At 39.3% G+C, this 25,712-nt stretch overlaps 1 protein-coding gene and 1 pseudogene across 1 annotated transcript in view; one reads left to right on the top strand and one right to left on the bottom strand.

Annotated features, from left to right (window-relative positions):
• The window catches only part of LOC113931552 (putative P2Y purinoceptor 10), a 79,368-nt gene that overhangs the window by 43,456 nt on the left and 10,200 nt on the right, over window positions 1-25,712 (top strand). The window contains exons 2-3 of the mRNA XM_027609661.1: window positions 15,016-15,105; window positions 17,313-17,485. The gene's annotated coding sequence lies outside the window, so the exon portion shown is untranslated. The remainder of the gene's footprint in view (window positions 1-15,015; window positions 15,106-17,312; window positions 17,486-25,712) is intronic.
• LOC113931553 lies at window positions 5,821-8,189 on the bottom strand (annotated as a pseudogene).

The raw sequence follows: 25,712 nt of genomic DNA, 5'->3' as shown, positions 1-25,712 counted from the left end.
GACACTGTGGTCCGATAACATGTAGGGAATAATCTCAATCTTTTGGTACTGGCTGAGACCTGAATTTTGACCCAGTATGTGGTCTATTCTGGAGAAAGTTCCGTGTGCATTCGAGAAGAATGAGTATTCTGTTGTTTTAGGGTTTAATGTTCTGTATATATCTATGAAGTCCATCTGGTCCAATGTGTCATTCAAAGCTCGTGTTTCTTTGTTGATTTTCTGTTTAGATGATCTGTCCAGGGGCATATGGGTGGCTCAGTCATTAACTGTCTGCCTGAGGCACAGGTCATGATCCCAGCGTCCTGGGATTGAGCCCTGCATTGGGCTCCCTGCTTAGCGGGAAGCTTGCTTCTCCCTCTCCCACTCTTCCGGCTTGTGTTCCCACTCTCTCACTCTCTCTCTCTCTCTGTCAAATAAATAAATGCAATCTTAAAAAAAAATGATGATCTGTCCAATGCTGAGAGTGGAGTGTTAAAATCTCCTACTATTGTATCATTGTTGATTTGATTTTTTATTTTAGGTAATAGTTGGTTTATGTAGTTGGCTGCTCCTATTTTGGGGGCATTGATATTTACAATTGTTAGGTTTTCTTGTTGGATAGACCCTTTAAGAATATGATATAGTATCCCTCTGGATCTCTTATTGCAGTCTTTGGTTTAAATTCTAATTTGTCTGATATAAGAATTGCTACCCCAGCTTTCTTTTGAGGTCTGTTGGCATGATAAATTGTTCTCCATCCCCTCACTTTCAGTCTGGAGGTGTCTTTAGGTTCAAAATGAGACTCTTGTAGACAACATATGGATGGGTCCAGTCCTTTTATCCAATCTTTTATCCCTTTGTTGTTTCATGGAAACATTTAAGTCATTCATGTTGAGATTTACTACTGAAAGATATCTATTCATTGCCATCCTATTGTCAGTTTCTATGGATTGTCTCTGTAAATTCCTGGTCTATATTACTCTTGGGATCTTTCTTCTTTTATAGAATCCCCCTTAGTATTTCTTGCATGGCTGGCTTGGTGGTCACATATTCTTTCAGTTTCTGCCGGTCCTTGAAGCTCTTTATCTCACCATCTGATCTGAATGACAACCTTGCTGGATAAAGTATTCTTGGCTGTATGTTCTTATTTAGTACCCTTAACATGTCTTGCCAGCCCTTTCTGGCTTGCCCGGTCTCTGTGGATAGGTCTGACATTATTCTGATGTTCCTCCCTCTGTCCATAAGAAATCTCTTCCCCCTAGCTGCTCTCAGGATGTCTTCCTTGGTTCTAAGATTTGCAAGTTTTACTATTACATGCTGGGGCATTGGTCTATTCTCCTTGATCTTGGGAGGGGTCCTCTCTGCCTCTAGGACACAAATGTTTGTTTCATTCTCCAGATTAAAGAAGTTCTCAACTATAATTTGCTCAAATATACCTTTTAGTCCTTTTTCTCTCCACCCCCTCAGGGATCTCAATAGTTCTAACAATAAAACATTTCATGGCATCATTAATCTCTCTAAGTCTGTTCTCATGGATTTTATGCTGTTTGTCCCAGGCCTCCTCCTGTTCTTTCCTTTCTCTCAGTTTATCTTCTAGATCACTAATTTGTTCTTCTGCCTCATTTACCCTACTGTTAGAGTGTCCAGTTTAGACTGCATCTCATTCATAGCATTTTAAGTTTGGCCTGATTAGCTCTCATTTCTGCCCTTAGGGACTCTATATTGCCACTAATGGTTTTCTTGAGCCTAGCTATTGATTTCATAATTGCTACCCTGAAGTCTATTTCTGATATTTTGCTTATATCCATATCCATTAGGTCTGTGGGAGAGGCTATTGTCTCTGGTTCTTTTCTTTGTCGGGAGTTTCCTCATCCTAGTCATTCTGTTGAGGGGTGCTTGAGGGGATATAGAGTCCAAAATATCAACCACAATCCAGGCAAGATGCACTCTGAGAAAATCCGGAGTGGTCGGAAGCCACCACCAAAAAAACACAGCCAAAATGAAACCCAAGAATAAAATTTATAAAATTAAAAAAATTAAAAAATAAATTAAAGATTAAAGAATAAAAAAAGGTGGGGTGGGGGAGGGGGTTATAATCTCTCAATGTGGGCAAGGTAGGGTGTTTCAGTTATTCTTGGGTGTGTTTTGTTCTCTTTGTTAAAGGACACTACTTCCCAGAGTTACAGGGAAAATAAAACTGGTATATATAAAGGTAATATTAAATAGGGAAACAAGGACTACATTGAAGCTTATATCTATATAAAAAATATATAGAGAGAAATGTGAAAAAGTAAAAGTTAAAAAGCTACTAGGAGAGGTTATATTAAACATCTAGTTGAAATGAGAAATAGGTAAAAAGAAAAAACAGAGAAGAAACATGAAAAAGAATAAAAAGAAAAAAAAAGTTGTACCTGAGAAATACACAAGCCATGAGGCAATACCTAGAGCTCAATATACTATTTTCCCCTGGTGTTGGGATTTTACAGTTTTATGGGGACACTAGGGTTGTCATCCTCTTGTTCTTCCAGCTTTTCTTCTGGGGGAGGGGCCTGCTGCGTGGTTTTTCAAGCCACCCTGCCTGGGCGGAGTTGCCCTGCCCCCATCAGGGGGCTGGGATCCTTGGAAACTGGTCTTTTGGGTTTTTGTTCTCTGACAGCTTTTTGCGCCTTTTCGGAGGGTCAGAGCAAAGGAAAATGTCCACACCTGGACCTCTGCCCCAGGGCAGAGAAATCACAGTCTGCTCTTCTCTGAACCATCCAGAACACACAGTCTTGCTTTCTGTAAGCACTGCTGAAAACCGCAGCCTCCCATGGGAGGTGCACACCCCCAACAAGCCTCTCATCTGTTGACTCTGGCCCTGCTTGTCTCTGTTCTTTGTGCTTCCAAAAACCCTGAGCAGTCCCAGGTTTGTGTGTGCGGTGGCAGAGATGGGGATGGCTGGCCTCAGGCCCATGTGTGCACACATACCGTCTCAGCTCCTGGATCCTGTTTGAGGACTGTTATCAGGCCCTTCCCATCCCACCACTATTGCTCTGCAAGTTATCACTGGGAAGCTTTTGCACTTGGGTGTTACATCACTTTCCAGGGGCCAGCTTATAGTGGCTCCCTCCCTCTTCTGTTTATCTTCCCATATCTGCCCACAGAATCACAACTCTGCTCTTCATACTTTGTAACAGCTGATTTTCTGCTTGTAGAGATCCATATATATATTGTTACATCTCAGGCTGATTTTGTGGGTGTTCAGAATGGTTTGGTAGGTATCCAGCTAAATTCAGGGGACTGGTTGAAACAGAGTCCCCTACTCCTCTGCCATCTTGCCCCCCCAAAAAATCTCTTTTTAGCAATTTTTATTGAAGAACACTACTATCAATCAGTGATTTCTATTAGTTTTTTTTTAAAGATTTTATTTATTTATTTGACAGAGACACAGCGAGAGAGGGAACACAAGCAAAGGGAGAGGGAGAAGCAGGCTTCCCGTGGAGCAGGGAGCCCGATGAGGGGCTTGATCCCAGGACCCTGGGATCATGACCCGAGCTGAAGGCAGACGCTTAACCGACTAATAGAGGCCCCTCTCTATTAATTATTTTTATTTGAGATTGTCTTAATTTTTCCTTCATTTTGAACGATAGTTTTTCTGGATATATTAATATTTAGGTTAATCTTTTTTCATTCATTTTTTAAAGTTTTTCAAAAGTTTATGGAGCCAATAAGGCATATAAATTGTGTGCTGGCAGACATTAAGACCTACTTTTTCTTACTGAAGAAAATGGAACATGTTTTATTAAAATTTGACAATCGAGAGTAAAGGGTACTGAAATTAAAACACCAACTAAAACAAAAACAACCAAAAATTAAAAAAAAAATGTTATTCACCTTGGAAGGAAGAATAGAACCAAGGCATAAAGGGGAGGTTAAATAGGGGTTCCTCAATCTCAAAATCCTTTAGGACAAGAAGTTCTGGCCATTTGTGAGCAATGGTTTACACAACCAATCCCAATTCAAGAATCTAAATTTACAGCAATATAAAAACAAAAATAATTCCAAATTCATTTCTGGGCATATTGCAAAGGGAAGCTTGAAAGTATTCATAATACACAGGCTTGTCTGTTTCAGGGAAAATGACATATTGCTGTAATTCTTCCTGCTATTATATTCAAAGAAAAAATGATACACTTTTGCAAATATTTAGAAATACCTCATTTTCATTCTTATTTTTAGTATGGGATTGACTTTTTAAAATAAGGGCTATATCTATAATGAATACAGAACTTCAGCTCACACCTTTCTAATATTCCATTCACCTCCAACCCAGTCAATGAATATTATGGTTATCTTAGCAAAGTTTCTTCACAGAAAGATATTTACTAAATGGCTGATGTAACTGCAAACTTTAACAAAGTGCTGTGAATAACTGTTGGAAAATTCTTATACTGATTTGCAATGGTCTTTTAAGGTTAAAAATATGTTGGCTATTTGAACATAATACTACAAGTTTGCAAGGAAACATTTTCACTGTCCTACTTGATATGTAATATAGTAATATGACAGAATAAATTATAGTACCTGGCAGGCTGACATCAATTCTTCGTCTAAAACAGATTATCATTCAGTTCAAGATATTAAAAATGAGGATGAAACATGCTTTAAAACATTGTAGCTATAAGAGGTCTTATATGTACTCAAAAGAGGAATGTACTCAGAACCTTTATTTAGGGCTACCTAACATCTAGAGAACATCCATGTGACTCCATATTTTCCAGAATGAAATTCCGAACTGCACTTGTTAGAAGAGGGACTGAAGAGTCAGGTTTTTCTACTTAAGTTGTGACCACATTGTTAGCAGATAAAAGACCTTTATCTTCCACCATTCCAATGGAAACTGCACAAAGTAGGCATTCATGAAAAATGTAGAACAGGACACGAAAGATTAGAATATCTACCCTCCCCCACCATCCATCTCCATCTTGCTAATACTGAACCAAAAAGGAACCCCATTCTCAAAGTTCATGACCTCTTTACTTTAGGTCACCCTTGAATGGAGTCTACATAATTACATTTACCATAAGAATACTATCCTTTTTGAGGAGTAGTCCTTGTCTTAAAACTGAGTATTTTAAGCCTACAGGGTTAATCTGGGGGCAATTTAATAATATTGTTACTTCTAGAGCACTAACACACACGAAGTGAATCCAATAAAGATCTGTGTATGGATTAAATACATTGCATGTCCATCATAGAACCCTTTTACATCACATAATCACCAGAACTAGAAACTGCTTGGAAAACTAAAAACAGGGCACAGCCCAATCATTAGAAATTACACACTGTGATTATATAGAAACCAGGTGCATGGTACAGTGCTGCTGCAAAAAATGGAAGCCTGTAGATTTGACAGGAAGCCAAATCATGGGTTTGAGATAATTTTAGGAAACTGGCAATACTGTTGAAGCAAAATGATCAACACAGCAGGAAATGGACCAAAAAAAAAAAAAAAGCATTCTATAATCAAGTAAACATCTGATATTTCCTTTCCCTTTGAGAATAAATATAAGTAAGGTCACTTTTAGCCTTGGAACAGATATATGTTTCCCTGTGATGATCTTACTAATGACTACATGATATCTGATATCCTCTGCTAGGATTATAGTTTTAAGAAAGCCATAGTTACAAGAATCATCTACTGTAAATACCTAGAACTTCCTTTTATGGCAACCACTATAGAATTCACTTGTTTTAAACAGTTAATAAGGGAAGATGGCTCATGTTTCCTTTGTAATAATAGTATATGTTGGGGATCAAGTGGCTTTCAAGCAGCATGGTGGGTGTGAAAATGTCCGCAGTTTAGATCACTATGTTGTGTTTATGGATTGGCAACTCTGTAATCAAATGGCCACACTGGGCTAAGGTACACCTTCCGTTCCACCATTGTCCAAGTGGAGTGCATTTTTTCTTTTTCTTTTTTTTTAAAGATTTTATTTTTATTTATTTGAGAGAGAGAGAGAGAATGAAAGATAGAGAGCATGAGAGGGAAGAGGGTCAGAGGGAGAAGCAGACACCCTGCTGAGCAGGGAGCCCGATGTGGGACTCGATCCCGGGACTCCAGGATCATGACCTGAGCCGAAGGCAGTCGCTTAACCAACTGAGCCACCCAGGCGCCCTGGAGTGCATTTTTTTCTGATAAGAAAGTGTTCACATTGACACATGGAGCCCATTTATCCTTCAACTAGCATTCCATCTATTGCTTATATGTGTAGGAGAGCTTGGGATACTCAAATGCATGCTTATACTATCCATTGTACCACTAAGACCATGCAGAGCTATGTTTTCCCAGAAGGGTTGCAAATTAGTCTCTATAGATGAGCTGATTTACATTGAAGTAGCTCAGTTAGGGGACACTACAGTCAGTCTTGGGGAGCTCTAGAGTTTTGTGGTGAAGGAACTTTTCCACACAGGAAGCTGATCAAATCTTCTCTATGAATAGTTCTTCAGTGCTCTTTAACCCAAACCAACACGTACTTATTGCATTGCTGATAACCAATTTGAATTCCGATATCAAAACTTCACTGATGGGTATCCATGCTTTCTTTCTTTGTAGAGGTTGGTGATGATGGTGGCTGCATTTTGGAAAGAGACCCAGAGAAAAAGTCCTGGCTTCTGACCCACTCAGTCAGGATAAGTAGGGGGAGGGAGAAACTCAAAAGACAGAGAAAGAGAGAGTCAGAGAGACATAGAGATGTTATATGGGTGTCAATCACTCCAGAAGGCCACATTAGGTCTCACCATTTTGTTGCAGGGTTTCAGGTTCCCACACTCAGTGTAAGGATGGCAGGAAGGGGGTCAGGTTGAGGCGAAGGGGAACCTGGGGGCCCAGAAACACAGCCCAGCATAGGCTAGGTGAAGGGAGATGCCTCCTCCCAGTCCCTGCTCCAAAGCTGGCTCAGGGCAAAATGAGACTGCCCCATAGCGTTCCTTCCCCATTTTGTGACTGGTCTCTTTCTTTATTCTTTCTTTTTAAATTTTTATTTATTTGTTTGTTTTTGAGAGGCAGGGAGGGGCAGAAGGAGAGGAAGAGAGAGAATCTCAAGCAGGCTCTGTAATGAGCTAAGAGCCCGATGCAGGGCTCAGTCTCAGGACCTTGAGATAATGATCTGAGCCAAAATCATGAGTCTTGTGCTTAACGACCTGAGCCACAGAGGTGCCCCTCTTTTTATATTCTTGATGTTAATTTTTTTTCTTATTATTTCCTTTGGGCTTGAAGAATTTTCTTTAGCAATTATCTTAGAGCATGTCAACTTTGTTTCCATAACCTGAGTATTCCCAAAGGATATTTTTTTGGCCTCCATGGTTTTAAATTAGAAATCTGTCATTTGGATCATTGTTTTTCTATGAATAATGTATTGCTTTTATCTATTTTCTTCTTTTATGAGATTTTTAGTCTTTAGAGGTCTGAAGATTAATTATGATGTGTCTATATGTACATTTATTTGCATTTATCCCATTTAGGATAAACTCAATTCTTGAATTCATAGCTTTATACCTTGCACAAAATTTGGGAAATTTTCAGCCATTTAAAAAATGTATTGTTATGTTAATTGCCATACATTACATCATTAGTTTTTGATGTAGTGTTCCATGAATCATTGCTTGTGCATAACACCCAGTGTTCCATGCCAAACTTGCCTTGTTTAATCCCCAGACCAGGCTAACCCATCCTCCCACCCCCTTTCCTCTAGAACCCTCAGTTTGTTTTTCAGAGTCCATCGTCTCTCATGGTTCGTTTCCCTCTCCGATTTCCCCCCTTCATTTTTCCCCTCCAGCTATCTTCTTTTTTTTCACATATATTGCATTATTTGTTTCAGAGGTACAGATTTGTGATTCAACAGTCTTGCACAATTCACAGTGCTCACCATAGCACATACCCTCCCCAATGTCTATCACCCAGCCACCCCATCCCTCTCATCCCCACCACTACAGCAACCCTCAGTTTGTTTCCTGAGATTAAGAATTCCTCATATCAGTGAGGTCATATGATACATGTCTTTCTCTGATTGACTTATTTCGCTCAGCATAACACCCTCCAGTTCCATCCACCATGCAAATGGCAAGATCTCATTCCTTTTGATGGCTGCATAATATTCCATGGTATATATATACCTCCTCTTCTTTATCCATTCATCTGTCAATGGACATCTTGGCTCTTTCCACAGTTTGGCTATTGTGGACATTGCTGCTATAGACATTGGGGTGCACATAAGCCTTTGGATCCCTACATTTGTATCTTTGGGGTAAATACCCAGTAGTACAATTGCTGGATCGTATGGTAGCTCTATTTTCAACTTTTTGAGGAACCTCCATACTGTTTTCCAGAGTGGCTGCACCAGCTTGCATTCCCACCAACAGTGTAGGAGGTTTCCCCTTTCTCCGCATCCCCGCCAACATCTGTCGTTTCCTGACTTGTTAATTTTAGCCATTCTGACTGATGTGAGGTGGTATTTCATTGAGGTTTTGATTTGGATTTCCCTGATGCCGAAAGGTGTTGAACACTTTTTCATGTGTCTGTTGGCCATTTGGATGTCTTTGGAAAAATGTCTGTTCATGTCTTCTGCCCATTTCCTGATAGGATTATTTGTTCTTTGGTATTGAGTTTGATAAGTTCTTTATAGATTTTGGATACTAGCTTTTTATCCAATATGTCATTTGCAAATATATTCTCTGATTCTGTCGGTTGTCTTTTGGTTTTGTTGACAGTTTCTTTTGCTGTGCAAAAGCTTTTTATCTTGATGAAGTCTCAATAGTTAAATTTGTCCTTGCTTCCCTTGCTTTTGGCAATGTTTCTAGGAAGAAGTTGCTGTGGCTGAGGTCAAAGAGGTTGCTGCCTGTGTTCTCCTTTAGGATTTTGATGGACTCCTGTCTCACATTTAGGTCTTTCAACCATTTTGAGTCTATTTTTGTGTGTGGTGTAAGGAAATGGTCCAGTTTCATTCTTCAGCATGTAGCTGTCCAATTTTCCCAACACCATTTGTTGAAGAGACTGTCTTTTTTTCCATTGGACATTCTTTCCCGCTTTGTCAAAGATTAGTTGACCATAGAGTTGAGGGTTGAATTCTGGGCTCTCTATTCTGTTCCATTGATCGATGTGTCTGTTTTTGTGCCAGTACCATATGGTCTTGATGATGACAGCTTTGTAATAAAGCTTGAAGTCCGGAATTGTGATGCCCCCAACTTTGCTTTTCTTTTTCAGCATTCCTCTGGCTATTTAGGGTCTTTTCTGGTTCCATACAAATTTTAGGATTATTTGTTCCATTTCTTTGAAAACAGTGGATGGTATTTTGATAGGGATTGCATTGAATGTGTAGATTGCTGTAGATAGCATTGACATCTTCACAATATTTTTTCTTCCAATCCATGAGCATGGAACGTTTTTCCATTTCTTTGTGTCTTCCTCAATTTCTCTCATGAGTATTTTATAGTTTTCTGAGTACAGATCCTTTGACTCTTTGGTTAGATTTATTCATAAGTATCTTATGGTTTTGGGTGCAATTGTAAATGGGATCGACTCCTTCATTTCTCTTTCTTCTGTCTTGTTGGTGTATAGGAATGCCACTGATTTCTGTGCATTGATTTTATATCCTGCCACTTTACTGAATTCCTGTATGAGTTCTAGCAGTTTTGGATGGAGTCTTTGGGTTTTCCACATAAAGTATCATATCATTTGCAAACAGTGAGAGTTTGACTTCTTTGCTGATTCGGATACCTTTTATTTTTTTGTTGTTGTTGTTGTCTGATTGCTGTCGCTACGACTTCTAATAATATGTTGAAGAGCAGTGGTGATAGTGGACATCCCTGTCGCGTTCCTGAACTTGGGGGGAAAGCTCTCAGTTTTTCCCCATTGAGAATGATATTCGCTGTAGGATTTTCATAGATGGCTTTTATGATATTGAGGTATGTACCTTCTATCCCTATACTCTGAAGAGTTTTAATCAAGAAAGGATGCTGTACTTTGTCAAATGCTTTTTCTGCATCTATTGAGAGGATCATATGATTCTTGATCTTTCTTTTGTTAATGTATTATATCATGTTGTTTGATTTGCGGATGTTGAGCCAAACTTGCAGCCCAGGGATAAGTCCCACTTGGTCGTGGTAAATAATCCTTTTAATGTACTGTTGGATCCTATTGGCTAGTATTTTGGTGAGAATTTTTGCATCCATGTTCATCAAGGATAGTGGTCTGTAAATCTCCCTTTTGATGGGGTCTTTCTCAGTTTAGGGATCAAGGTAATGCTGGCCTCATAAAACGAGTTTGGAAGTTTTCCTTCCATTTCTATTTTTTGGAACAGTTTCAGAAGAATAGGTATTAATTCTTCTTTACATGTTTGTTAGAATTCTCCTGGGAAGCCATCTGGCCCTGGGCTTTTGTTTGTTGGGAGATTTTTGATGACTGCTTCAATTTCCTTAGTGGTTATAGGTCTGTTCAGGTTTTCTATTTCTTCCTGGGTCAGTTTTGGTAGTTGATGCATCTCTAGGAATGCATCCATTTCTTCCAGATTATCTAATTTGCTGGCATAGAGTTGCTCATAATATGTTCTTATAATTGTTTGTATTTCTTTGGTGTTGGTTGTGATCTCTCCTCTTTCATTCACAATTTTGTTGATTTGGGTCATTTCTCTTTTCTTTTTGATAAATCTGGCCAGGGGTTTATCAATCTTGTTAATTCTTTCAAAGAACCAGCTCCTAGTTTCGTTGATATGTTCTACTGTTCTTTTGGTTTCTATTTCATTGATTTCTTTCTGATCTTTATTTCTCTTCTGCTGGGTTTAGGATTTATTTGCTGTTTTTTCTCTAGCTCCTTTAGGTGTAGGATTAGGTTGTGTATTTGAGACCTTTCTTGTTTCTTGAGAAAGGCTTGTATAGCTATATACTTTCCTTTCAGGACTGCCTTTGCTGCATCCCAAAGATTTAGAACAGTTGTTTTTTCATTTTCATTGGTTTCCATGCATTTTTTAAATTCTTCTTTAATTTCCTGGTTGACCCATTCATTCTTTAGTAGGATGCTCTTTAGCCTCCATGTATTTGAGTTCTTTCCGACTTTCCTTTGTGGTTGAGTTCTAGTTTCAAATCACTGTGGTCTGAAAATATGCAGGGAATTATCCCAATCTTTTGGTACTGGTTGAGACCTGATTTGTGACCCATGATGTGATCTATTCTGAGGAATTCCATGGGCACTAGAGAAGAATGTGTATTTTGTTGCTTTGGGATGGAATATTCTGAATATGTCTGTGAAGTCCATTTGGTCCTGTGTGTCATTTAAAGTCTTTATTTCCTTTTTGATCTTCTGCTTAGATGATATATCCATTTCAGTGAGGGGGTTGTTAAATTCCTCCACTATTATTGTATTTTTCTCAATGTATTTCTTTGCTTTTGTTATTTTTTAATTTTTTTAAAGATTTTTATTTATTTATTTGAGAGAGAGAGAGCACAAGAGAGGGTAGGGTCAGAGGGAGAAGCAGATTCCCTGCCGAGCAGGGAGCCCGATGCAGGACTTGATCCCAGGACTCTGGGTCATGATCTGAGCCGAAGGCAGTTGCTTAACCAACTGAGCCACCCAGGCGCCCACTTTGCTTCTGTTATTAATTGCTTTATATAATTGGCTGCTCCCTTGTTAGGGGCATACATATTTACAATTATTAGATCTTATTGTTGGATAGACCCTTTAAGTAGGATATAGTGTCCTTCCTCATCTCTTATTGCAGTCTTTGGTTTAAAATCTAATTTGCCTCATACAAGGATTGCCACCCCAGCTTTCTTTTGGTGTCCATTAGCATGGTAAATGGTTTTCCACCCTCTCACTTTCAATCTGGGGGTGTTTTTGGGTCTAAAATGTGTCTCTTGCAGACAGCATATCGATGGGTCTTGTTTTTTAATCCAATCTGATAGCGTGTCTCTTTTGATTGGGGCATTTAGCCCATTTACATTCAGGGTAAATATTGAAAGATATGAATTGAGTGCCATTATATTGTCTGTAAGGTGACTGTTACTGTATATTTTCTGTGTTCCTTTCTGGTCTATGTTGCTTTTAGGCTCTCTCTTTGTTTAGAGGACCCCTTTCAAGATTTCTTGTAGGGCTGGTTTCGTGTTTGCAGATTCCTTCAGTTTTTGTTTGTCCTGGAAGCTTTTTATCTCTCCTTCTGTTTTCAATGACAACCTAGCTGGATATAGTCTTCTTGGCTGTATATTTTTCTCGTTTAGTGCTCTGAAGATATCATGGCAGTCCTTTCTGGCCTGTCAGGTTTCTGTGGATAGGTCTGTTGCCAACCTAATGTTTCTACCATTGTAGGTTACATATCTCTTCTCCAGGCTGCTTTCAGGAAATTCTCTTTGTCTCTGAGACTCATAAGTTTTACTATTAGATGTCGGGGTGTTGACCTATTTTTATTGATTTTGAGAGGGGTTCTCTGTGCCTCCTGGATTTTGATGCCTGTTTCCTTCCCAAATTAGGGAAGTTCTCTGCTATAATTTGCTCCAATATACCTTCTGCCCCTCTCTCTCTTTCTTCTTCTTCTGGGATCCCAATTATTCTAATGTTGTTTCATCTTATGGTATCACTTATCTCAAGTTTGGCCCTCATGATCCAGTAATTTTTTATCTCTCTTTTTCTCAGCTTCTTTATTTTCCATCATTTGGTCTTCTATATCGCTAATTCTCTCTTCTGCCTCACTTATCCTAGCAGTTAGAGCCCCCATTTTTTATTGCATCTCATTAATAGCCTTTTTGATTTCGACTTGGTTAGATTTTAGTTCTTTTATTTCTCCTGAAAGGGTTTCTCTAATAACTTCCATGCTTTTTTCAAGCCTAGGTAGTATCTTTAAAATCATCATTCTGAACTCTAGTTCTGACATTGTACTAATGTCCGTATTTAGTAGGTCCCTGGCAGTCGGTACTGCCTCTTGTTTTTTTGTTAAGTTGATTTTTTTCCATCTTGTCATTTTGTCCAGAGGAGAATAGATGAATGAGAGAACAAAATGCTAACAGGTAACAACATCCCCAGAAAATATACTCTAAACAAATCAGAAGAGACCTGAAACCAGGGGAAAAGAAAGTGAAAGAAAGAAAAAAGAAAAAGAAAAAGATGAAAACATTCAAAAACAGAACAAAACAAAACAAAACAGAATATGATCAAATATGATCAAGTTGGTGCATAGATCAGTGCCATACACTAGATTTTGGGTGTGCTTTGGGCTGTTAGTAGGAAGTGCCTCCCAAAATTTTAAAGAAAGAAAAACTTATATATGTACAAAAATAGGGGTTAATACGATTAAGGGATGGAATATGACTGTAAAGATGAAAATTATAAAAGATTTTATAAAGGAATTGATAAGATAAGAAGTTGTTTGAAAAAAAAAAAGAAGAGGTTCTAAAAAGAAAAAAGAAAAAAAAAGGGAGAGAATGGGATCAGGAAGGAGACTAGAACAAAGTCATACACTAGAGATTTAGGGTATATTTTGATCTGTTAGAAGAAACTGTACCTCAAAATTTTAAAGAGAGAACAACTTATATATATATGCCAAAAATAAGGGTAACTACTATGAGGGGATAGAATATGACTCTAAAAATGAAACATAAAAACTTTTTTTAAAAAGGAATTGATAAGATGTTGGTTGAAAAAGGGAAAAAGAAAAATTAAAAAAAAAAGACAGTTAAAAAAATTAACTTTCAAAGACTAAAGAATCTTGGTAAAAAAGCCATGGATTCTATGTGCAGTATACTTCTAGCTCTGGAGTTCTGCCGTTCTCATTGATTGGTAAACTTGGTCTTGGCTGGCTCTTCTTGCTGATCTTCTGGGGGAGGGGTCTGTTGCCGTGGTTCCCAAATATCTTTGCCTGAAGCGGAATTGCCCCGCCCTTGCCTGGTCCGGGCTAAGTAATCTGTTTGGGTTTGCTCTTGGGAGCTTTTGTTCCTTGCAAGCTTTCAGTACAGCTTTGGAGGATGAGAGTGAAAATGGCAGCTTCCCAATCTCTGCCTCAGAGAAGCTGAGAACCCAGGGCCCTGCTCCTCAGTGAGCTCCCAGAGAAAAGCAGTCAATCACTCCCATCTCCCCAGTCTCTGGCTGCACTCCGTGCTCACCTGGCCTCTGACCGAGCATTTCTATCTCTGGCACCTGACTCGGTGTGGTGTCTCCAAACCCAGCAGATCCCTGCAGTGTGCTCCCACGCCACTCCTCCCGGGGCAGGAAGGAGAGTCTCCCCGGATCTGCCGCTTGTTGGGTCCCTGCTGGAGAAGCAGTGGCCCGACTGTGCCGTGGATCAGTTTATGGTAATCCCGAGTTGAGAGCCTGCTCCTTGGCTCCATCTCAGCAGCCAGCTTCCCCGCTCTGATACCTGGGAGTTCTGCCACACTCAGGCACCCTTGGTCTTTCTGTGACCCCAAGGGTCCTGAGGCCACAGTGTCCCACGAGGGTTCCACCCCCGCTTAGCCCCTGGAGTGACGTCCCTCAGCAGAGCCGACTAAAAGTGATCTTTCGATTTTGTGCTCCGTGGCTCTATCACTTGCCATAAGCAGCCGACGCAGACCCCCTCCCCCGAGATCTATCCTCCCAAATATCACCTCGGATTCAGTTCTCCGCATGCCGTACCTTCCAAAAAGTGGTTGCTTTTCTCTTCAGAGAGTTGTTGCTATTCTTTTCTTCGATCTCCTGTTGAGTTCGTGGGTGTTCAGAATGGTTTGATCCCTATCCAGCTGAATTCCCTAGACCAGACAAAATCTAGGTCTCCTACTCCTCCACCATCTTGCTCTGCCCCCCAATTTTCAGCCATTTTTTTGAATTTTTTTTTCAACTGTGGGCTTCCTCAGTGCTTAGTCCAGGATATACAGGAAACAACACATACATATATGCACGCACGTGCACACACACACACACACACACACACACACACACTCAATGTCATGTTGTTCCTTGAGTCTTGAGATCCTCAGCCAGTCTTTTTTTTTATTTTCTCTACATCTTAGAGTCCTCTTACATTTGTTTTATGTTTTATCTAGGTATTTTAGCCATGATTATCAAGAATAATGGGATGGAGTAGATTTATTCCATCTCATCTGCAATCGGAAGTTTTCAGGACAATCTTACAAGTAGGTTTACCTGTTGTTATTTGGGTGGGAGATGGATGGGGATGCTTACTGCTAATTTGTAACAATATTAATTTTATCTTGCACCTATGATTCTGTCATTTCCTTAATTTATTCAATAAACAAATGCATTTTGAATATCTAATGTGTGTAAGGAACTTTTTTATTTCTCTTGATGTACACTTGATCAAGAAAAATTCAATATATGTCTCAGAATATAATATCCAGTTTATGATCCAGTTTATAATGGAAGCATGAGATCTTATCAAGGCACAGAGAGGTACCTAAGTCAGACTTGTAGAGAAATCTGGGAAGGCTTTCCAGAAGATAATTCTAAATTAGGAGCTGAAGGAAAATTAGTCACATGAAAAGTGGGAAAAGAATATTCCAAGAGCATAAAATATTTATTCAAGTTCATCAATATATCAGAATGCAGCACACATTCATGAAAATGTGAGTACTTCAGCATGGTTGGAGCAGAGAATTGTGGGGAAGTGTAGAGCTATAGAAATGAGGTTGGAAAGATAAGCCTGCAGGACTTAATACACCATAGTAAGGAAGTTTTGTTTTGTTTTGTTTTTGTTTTTGTTTTTAGATACAGGTGAATCTTTGGAAGAATTAGGCAACAGAATAGTGACATAAAATTTGGAATTCAGAAAGATCACTTTAATGAAAAATAGGTTTGGGCTCTTGGGTGGCTCAGATGGTTAAGTGTCTGCCTTCGGCACAGGTCATGATCACAGGGTCCTGGGATCGAGTCCGGCATCGGGCTCCCTGCTCAGCAGGGAGCCTGCTTCTTCCTCGGCCTCTCTCTCTCTCTGTTTTTTATGAATAAATAAATAAAATCTTCAAAAAAATGAAAAATATGTTTATTGGAATGGGCAAAATTGGAAGTAGAGGGAACTGATAAAGGATGGTAAGAATAAGTAATAAAGAGATGATGGTTTGAAAGACTATGGACTCTGAGAAACAAACTGAGGGTTCTAGAGGGGAGGGGATGGGGGATGGGTTACCCTAGTGATGGGTGTTAAGGAAGGCACGTACTGCATGGAGCACTGGGTGTTATATGCAAACAATGAATCATGGAACACTACATCAAAAACTAATGCTGTAATGTATGGTGATTAACATAACATAATAATAATAAAAAAAGATGATGGTTGTCTAAATTAGAATAAAGGTGGTGCAGAGAGAAGTAGCTAAATTTAGAAATTAGGAAGATAGAATTTATGGGATATGTGTGGGTATTAATAGGTGTAACTGTTAAAGGTATCACCTAGATTTTGTGAATGGGCAGATGGCAGAGTGATCATATGCCATTATCCAAACTAAGACACTTTAAAGAGTGAAAGGTAGTATCATTATTGATTACACTGCAATAACAAATGTAAACTAGTTCTGTTCCAGGCAAATCAGAATATATGGTCAGCCTAGTGTATGGTGATTCTAGTAAAATAGCATGCTTTTTGGAGGAATACTACACTCTATTTAAAATATTTTAATTTATTTTGATGAGAAAATTAAAAAAAACATTTTAATTTAAAATTCTCATGAGACATACACTTATTAATAAATGAGTATTATTTCTTGGGTGGAGAGGATGGGGTGGATATAGTATGAGATTACAATTTACATGAGTGCAGAGACCATGTCTGCCTACATACCATCTTATCATCAGTACCTAAAACAATGCCTAATACACTGAAGGGATGCAAAATGTACATTAATTAATTAATATCCATTATATTTAGAGGGAAAGCTGTGTTCTAAGGCCTAGGAAAGTATTGTTTTGCATTTGACAGTACATAAAATGAGATAACTGGGGGAAGGGACACAGGTCTTGTGTATACTCCAAATAATGGCTGTTATAGGCAGAGGATAATAGAAAAGGCTGTTAGTGAGGTCAAAAATTCCTATCAATGCTAATCTCTGCTTCTCACTGAGCCACAGCTAATCTGCTCCATGCTTTCCACCTACCATTCGTGCCCTTGGTTTTGGGGAGGTTTACATAGCACTTTCTTCTCTCAGCACGGAGGCAGACCGGTGAAGTAGAAAGATTATTTGAGTGAGAGGTTTATTTTTAGCCACATTTCAAAATCTAATTAACAGTGAATTTCTTCATCCCTAGGCAAGTTAATTTACCACTTTGTACCTTACCAAATGAGGTCAAAATGAAGATTCAAATGATTTTTTTTTTTAATTTCTTGCAGGTAGCATCCTCCAGTTCTGGGGCAAATGAGTTGGGACATACATACGCAGGCAACTTATCATAGTTCTTGTTGCTAACCTTTCTGAAGAAGTTGTGATCTGCAACCATGTCTGCTTGGCTCAGTCCTCAGTGAGAAATATGAGACTCAGACACAGCCAAAGGAGCACAATAGTGGTGAGACTATTCTGTTCCTAAGCCTTTTGCTATCTGAAACCAGTAGCATTGCCAGAGAGGGGTGGGAAACATTCATGGTCCTGCATTTGGAGAAAAGAGAATCTTTCTAAGTGGAATAACAACCACCTAAAAGCCATTTGAAAAGCTATTATTGTATATATATACAACATCAAAAGGAATGAAATCTTGCCATTTGCAATCACATGGATGGAACTGGAGGGTATTGTGCTGAGCAAAATAAGTCAATCAGAGAAATACATGTATCATATGACCTCACTGATATGAGGAATTCTTAATCTCAGGAAACAAACTGAGGGTTGCTGGAGTGGTGGGGGGTGGGAGGGATGGGGTGGCTGGGTGATAGACATTGGGGAGGGTATGTGCTATGGTGAGCACTGTGAATTGTGTAAGATTGTTGAATCACAGACCTGTACCTCTGGAACAAATAATACATTATATGTTTAAAAAAAAAAGAAGAAGAAGATAGCAGGAAGGGAAGAATGAAGGGGGGAAATAGGAGGGGGAGATGAACCATGAGAGACTGTGGACTCTGAGAAACAAACTGAGGGTTCTAGAAGGGAGGGGGTGGGGGGATGGTTTAGCTTGGTGATGGGTATTAAAGAGGCACGTACTGCATGGAACACTGGGTGTTATACGCAAACAATGAATCATGGAACACTACATTAAAAACCCATGATGTAATGTATGGTGATTAACATAACATAATAATAAAAAGAAAAGAAAAGCTATTATTTTAGAAAGGCCTGAAAGTTTTAAATAAAATGAATAGAGTTATTAAGAAAGGCTGAAAGTTTCAAAATAGAATGAATGGAGTTATCTACTTTAAAGCAATTTTAAGGGCCAGAGTCCCTGGAGAATATAAAATAACTATATGACTGTGAAGGGAAACTGGGAAAATCCTGAAAAGGCCAGTGATCAAGCCATGGATGCTTGCAGTGGGATTGACACAGTAAGATTCTCTGCCCACTACTGGTGTAGTCTGTCTTTTAGTGCAGATAAGGGATTTGTCAAGGTACTAGTATTCGTGATCCACACTCTAGACATAATAGCAAATAATGTACTAGTTGAAGATAATAATGTATAAGTAAGAGTTTGATAATTTGTTAGTGGTCAAATGGGAATAAGACAGTATCTCCCTTCCTTATAGCATTGTCATGAGGATTATATGATATAATATATCTAAAGTGGATGGCACGTAGTCAATGATCAGTAAATTTAATTGTTAGTAAACACTGAGGTTATTGGAGTATAAGTTGTTAGATACATCAGCTATTCCAAGAAAGTTGAAGTCAACAAGGACTGGAGAAGTCAGAGGTACAAGGAACTTAAGCTGGGGTTGGAAATGTATTTATATTTCACCTTCTTTCATGACTTAGGAGAAATATACAAAATAAATTAGAATAATAGCACTTCTTGCAGTATTACTATGTAGTAGATACATGCATTGCATATATTATCTTGACTCTGAATGTACACAACATTGTTATACATTATAGAGTGGAGGAAGCTGTGGACCAGATAAATTAGGAAATGCAACTGATTTCTGAGCATTGATTTTGTATCCTGCCTCATTGTTGAATTCCTGTATGAGTTCTAATAACTTGGTGGTGGAGTCTTTTGGATTTCCCACATAAAGTATCATGTCATCTGTGAAGAGAGAGAGTTTGACTTCTTCTCTGCCAATTTGAATGCATTTTATTTCTTTTTGTTGTCTCTTGCCAAGGAATTTTGGTACTATGTTGAGCAATAAATGGTGAGAGTGGGCATCTTTGTGTTCCTGACCTTAGGGGAAAAGCTCTCAGTTTTTCCCCATTGAGAATGATATTCACTGAGGGCTTTTCATAGACGGGTTTTATGATATTGAGGTATGTTCCCCTCTATTCCTGTACTTTGGAGTTTTAATCAGGAAAGGATGCTGTACTTTGCCAAATGCTTTCTCTGTATCAATTGAGAGGATCATATGGTTTTTGTCTTTTCTTTTATTAATGTACTCTATCATGATGATTGATTTGCAAATGCTAAACCACCCTTGTATCCCAGGAATAAATCCCATCTGGTTGTTATGGATAATCCTTTAATGTGCTATTGGCTATGATCTTGTTGAGTATTTTAGCTCCCATGTTGGGGGCAGAGATATTTACAATTGTTAGGTCTTATTGAATAGACCCTTTAAGTATGATATCGTGTCCTTCTACATCTCTTACTACAGTCTTTGGTTTAAAATCTGATTTGTCTGATATGAGAATTGTTACCCCAGCTTTCTTTTGAGGTCTGTTGGCATGGTAAATGGTCCTCTATCCCCTTACCTTCAACCTGGAGGTGTCTTTAGGTTCAAATTGAGTCTCTTGTAGATAGCATATGGATGGGTTCTGCTTTTTTTTATCTAATCTGAAACCCTGTGTCTCTTGATTGGTGCATTCAGCCTGTTTATGTTGAGAGTAACTATTGAAAGATATGAATTTAGTGCCATTGTATTGGCTGTAAGATCTCTGTTTCTGTAGGTTTTCTGTTTCTTTATGGTCTATGTGTCTCTTGGGATTTCTCTTCATTTACAGAATCCCCCTTAATATTTCTTGCAGGGCTGGGTTGGTGGTCACATATTCTTTGTTTCTGTCTGTCATGAAAACATTTTATCTCTCCATCTGTTCTGAATGACAATCTTGCTAGGTAAAGTATTCTTGGCTTCATGTTCTTTTCATTTAGTACCCTGAACATGTCCTGCCGGCCCTTTATGGCTTGCCAGGTCCCTGTGGACAGGCCTGATGTTATTCTGATGTTCCTCCCTCTGTGAGTAAGAAATCTCTTCCCCCTAGATGCTCTCAGGATGGCTTCCTTGGCTCTCAGACTTGCAAACTTCACTATTTTATGCCAGGGTGTTGATCTATTTTTATTGATTTTGGAAGGGGTCCTCTCTGCTTCTTGGACTCAAATGCTTGTTTCCTTCTCCAGATTAGGGAAGTTCTCAGCTATGATTTGTTCAAATATACCTTCTAGTCCTCTCTCTCTCTCTCTCCACCCCCTCGGGGATCCCAATAATTCTGACATTGGAGCATTTCCTAGGGTCATTGATCTCTCTAAGTTTATTTTCATGTGCCATTAGCTGCTTATCTCTGTCTTCCTCAGCTTCCTTCCTTTCTATCAGTTTATCTTCCAGATCACTAATTTGTTATTCTGCCTCATTTACCCTGGCTGTTAGAGTTTCCAGTTTAGACTTCATCTTATTCATAGCATTTTTAAGTTTGGCCTCATTAGATCTCATTTCTGCCCTTAGAGATTCTATATTGTCACTAATGCTTTTTTCAAGCCTAGCTATTGACTTCATGATTGCTATCCTGAAGTCTGTCTCTGATATCTTGTTTATATCTATATCCATTATTCTGTGGCAGAAACATTATCTCTGGTTCTTTTCTTTGTTGAGAGTTTCTCCTCCTAGTCATTCTGTCAATGGCTGTTTGAATGAATGGACAGAGTTCAAAATATCAACCACGACCCAAATTAGATGCACCCTAGCAATATCCGGCATGGTCAGATGCCACCACTGAAAAAAACAAAGCCAAAATGAACAAAAATAAAAGTAAAAAAATGAAAAATTAAAAAATTAAAAATATGTACTATATATACATGTAATAGAAAATAAAAAAATTAAAAAGGGGGAATGGGAAGAGGGGTTATAATCTCTCAGTATGAACAAAGCAGAGTGTTTCATTAGTTCTTGGGTGTATTTTGGTCTGTGTTTTAGAGGACACTACGTCTCAAAATTACTAGGAAAGTAAAATTTGTATATATAAAAAGGTAAAACTGAGTAGAGTGAAAAACGGGGTAAAATAAAGCATTTTTAAAAAAATATAGGTATGTAAAAATACAAGTTAAAAAACACCTATGAAAACATGAGTTGTATAATAGACATCTAGTTGAAATGAGAAGGTGTAAAGAATACGGCAGTGGAAAACGGCATGAGAAAAGGAAAAAAAAAGAAGAAAGAAAGAAAAGGAAAGGAAAGGAAAATTATATCTGAAAAATAAACAAGTTGTAAGGCCACATCTAGAGCTCAATATACAATTTTCTCCTTGTGTTGGGATATTACAGTCTTACAGGAACCAAAGGATTGTCATCTACCTATTTTCCAGCCTGTCTTCGGGGAGGGGCCTGCCACTCTGTTTCTCAGGTACCTGCCAGTGTGGAGTTGCCCCACCCCCTGTCTGGGGGATGGGCTCAGTGGAAACTGGACTTCAGAGTGTCTTTTGTATCCTGGGGCTTTTCCACTCCTCTTCAGGGGATCAGAGCAAAAATGGCCACCGCCAAACCTCTGGCCCAGAGCAGAAAATTCGGAGTCTGCCCTCTTTAATAAACTCTGCAGGACAAACAGTCTCAACTTCTGTTTGTGCTGCTGAAAACCGCAGCTTTCTGCAGTGTGTGCTCACAGCTACTCTCCCAGAAGTATTTTCAGGGGCTCGGGAGTATCTCTGCCCTTTCTGCTTTTAAAACTGTGAGCGACTGTGGGCTCCGGCTTGCACTAGAAGCTCCAAAATCAGGTCCGGTTCTACCCTAAAGCCTTTTCCCGGCTACTACTGTTCTGCAACTTTTTGCCCTGTTGCAGGCTCTGGTTCCAGATTTTTTTAGTCTGTTCAAGGAAAGAGTGGATATCGACCTGCCTGGTTTGTGGTTTCTGGCGATCCTAGTTGAGAGTCCCTTCGTGGGCTCGCTGATCATAACCTGCTTCCTGGTTCCACTGCTTGGGCACTCTACCAGTTCATAAACCCACTTTTGCTCTGTGGTTCCTTGTATCCCAAGACCACAATACCCTACCTAGAATTCTGTCTTTTCATTTCCAGGGCCCCCTTCAGGGAGGGGTGTCTCTTACTTGAGCAGATTTCTAAGGGTTTTGATTTTGCTCTCCCATGTTATTACTTTCCAGGAGTCAGCTTATGGCAGCTCCCTCCCCCTTCTGTTTATCTTCCAATATCTCCCTGCAGATTCATGACTCTGCCCTTCCTACCTTGCCAAAAGCAACTGCTTTTCTGCTTGTAGAGATCCAGATATATATTCTTACATCTCAGGTTGATTTTGTGGGTGTTCACAATGGTTTGGTAGATATCCAGCTAAATTCAGGGGACCAGTTGAAACAGGGTCCCCATCTGCCTTCCATCTTGCTTTCCTCAAAAAAAAAAAAAAATAAAGCTCATCTTTTCATTATAGCATTGAGAAGTATAGAATATTTTTTTGTTTTGTTTTGTTTTGTTTGTTTTGAGAGATAGAGCATGCCAGCAGGGGGATGGACAGAGGGAGAGAATCTTAAACAGTCTTCATACCCGGCACAAAGCCGGGTGTGGGGCTCAATCTAAGGACCCTGAGATCATGACCTAAGCCAAAATCAAGAGTCAGACTCTTAACAGACTAAGCCTGACCCAGGCACCCCTGGAAGTTTTTTTTTTTTTAATTTTTTTATTGTTATGTAAATCACCATATATTACATCATTAGTTTTTGATACAGTGTTCCATGATTCATTGTTTGTTCATAACACCCAGTGCTCCATGCAGAACGTGCCCTCTTTAATACCCATCAGCAGGATAACCCATCCCCCTACCCCCCTACCCTCTAGAACCCTCAGTTTGTTTTTCAGAGTCCATCATCTCTCATGGTTCGTCTCCCCCTCTGACATACTCCCCTTTTCTTCCTCTCCTGTTATCTTCTTTTTCTTTTTTCTTAAAATATGTTGCATTATTTGTTTCAGAAGTACAGATCTGTGATTCAACAGTCTTGCACAATTCACAGCGCTCACCATAGCACATACCCTCCCCAATGTCTATCACCCAGCCACCCCATCCCTCCCACCCCAACCACTCCAGTAACACTCAGTTTGTTTCCTGAGATTAAGAATTCCTCATATCAGTGAGGTCATGTGATACATGTCTTTCTCTGATTGACTTATTTCACTCAGCATAACACCCTCCAGTTCCATCCACATCGTTGCAAATGGCAAGATCTCATTCCTTTTGATGGCTGCATAATATTCCATTGTGTATATATACCACTTCTTCTTTATCCATTCATCTGTCGATGGGCATCTTGGCTCTTTCCACACTTTGGCTATTGTGGACATTGCTGCTATAAACATTGGGGTACACGTACCCCTTCGGGTCCCTACATTTGTATCTTTGTGGTAAATACCCAGTAGTGCAATTGCTGGATCAAACGGTAGCTCTAATTTCAACTGTTTGAGGAACCTCCATACTGTTTTCCAGAGTGGTTGCACCAGCTTGCATTCCCACCAACAGTGTAGGAGGGTTCCCCTTTCTCCACATCCCCGCCAACATCTGTCGTTCCCTGACTTGTTAATTTTAGCCATTCTGACGGGTGTGAGGTGGTATCTCATTGAGGTTTTGATTTGGATTTCCCTGATGCCGAGCGATGTTGAGCACTTTTTCATGTGCCTGTTGGCCATTTGGATGTCTTCTTTGGAGAAATGTCTGTTCATGTCTTCTGCCCATTTCTTGATTGGATCATTTGTTCTTTGGGTGTTGAGTTTGATAAGTTCTTTATAGATTTTGGATACTAGCCCTTTATCTGATATGTCATTTGCAAATATTTTCTCCCGTTCTGTCGGTTGTCTTTTGGTTTTGTGGACTGTTTCTTTTGCTGTGCAAAAGCTTTTTATCTTGATGAAATCCCAATAGTTCATTTTTGCCCTGGCTTCCTGTGCCTTTGGCGATGTTTCTAGGAAGAAGTTGCTGCGGCTAAGGTCGAAAAGGTTGCTACCTGTATTCTCCTTTAGGATTTGGATGGACTCCTGTCTCACGTTTAGGTCTTTCAACCATTTGGAGTCTATTTTTGTGTGTGGTGTAAGGAAATGGTCCAGTTTCATTCTTCTGCATGTGGCTGTCCAATTTTCCGAACACCATTTGTTGAAGAGACTGTCTTTTTGCCATTGGACATTCTTTCCTGCTTTGTCAAAAATAAGTTGACCATAGAGTTGAGGGTCCATTTCTGGGCTCTCTATTCTGTTCCATTGACCTATGTGTCTGTTTTTGTGACAGTACCATACTCTCTTGATGATGACAGCTTTGTAATAGAGCTGGAAGTCCGGAATTGTGATGCCGCCAGCTTTGCTTTTCTTTTTCAGTATTCCTCTGGCTATTCTGGGTCTCTTCTGGTTCCATACAAATTTTAGGATTATTTGTTCCATTTCTTTGAAAACAGTGGATGGTATTTTGATAGGGATTGCCTTGAATGTGTAGATTGCTCTAGGTAGCATTGACATCTTCACAATGTTGATTCTCCCAATCCATGAGCATGGAACGTTTTTCCATTTCTTTGTGTCTTCTTCAATTTCTTTCATGAGTATTTTATAGTTTTCTGAGTACAGATCCTTTGCCTCTTTGGTTAGATTTATTCCTAGGTATCTAATGGTTTTGGGTGCAATTGTAAATGGGATAGACTCCTTGATTTGTCTCTCTTCTGTCTTGTTGTTGGTGTATAGGAATGCCACTGATTTCTGTGCATTGATTTTATATCCTGCTACTTTACTGAATTCCTGTATGAGTTCTAGCAGTTTTGGGGTGGAGTCTTTTGGGTTTTCCACATACAGTATCATATCATCTGCAAAGAGTGAGAGTTTGACTTCCTCTTTGCCGATTTGGATGCCTTTGATTTCTTTTTGTTGTCTGATTGCTGTGGCTAGGACTTCTAATACTATGTTGAATAGCAGTGGTGAGAGTGGACATCCCTGCCGCATTCCTGACCTTAGGGGAAAAGCTCTCAGCTTTTCCCCATTGAGAATGATATTCTCTGTAGGTTTTTCATAGATGGCTTTTATGATATTGAGGTATGTACCCTCTATCCCTATACTCTGAAGAGTTTTGATCAAGAAAGGATGTTGTACTTTGTCAAATGCTTTTTCTGCATCTATTGAGAGGATCATATGATTCTTGTTCTTTCTTTTGTTAATGTATTGTATCACGTTGATTGATTTGTGGATGTTGAACCAGCCTTGCAGCCCAGGAATAAATCCCACTTGGTCATGGTGAATAATCCTTTTAATGTACTGTTGGATCCTATTGGCTAGTATTTTGGTGAGAATTTTTGCATCCATGTTCATCAAGGATATTGGTCTGTAATTCTCTTTTTTGATGGGGTCTTTGTCTGGTTTTGGGATCAAGGTAATGCTGGCCTCATAAAATGAGTTTGGAAGTTTCCCTTCCATTTCTA

The sequence above is a fragment of the Zalophus californianus genome, chromosome X, assembly GCF_009762305.2.
Source record: "Zalophus californianus isolate mZalCal1 chromosome X, mZalCal1.pri.v2, whole genome shotgun sequence".
Lineage (NCBI taxonomy): Eukaryota > Metazoa > Chordata > Mammalia > Carnivora > Otariidae > Zalophus > Zalophus californianus.
Note: the sequence above shows the minus strand (reverse complement) of the source record. Positions and strands in the feature narration are given on the sequence as shown.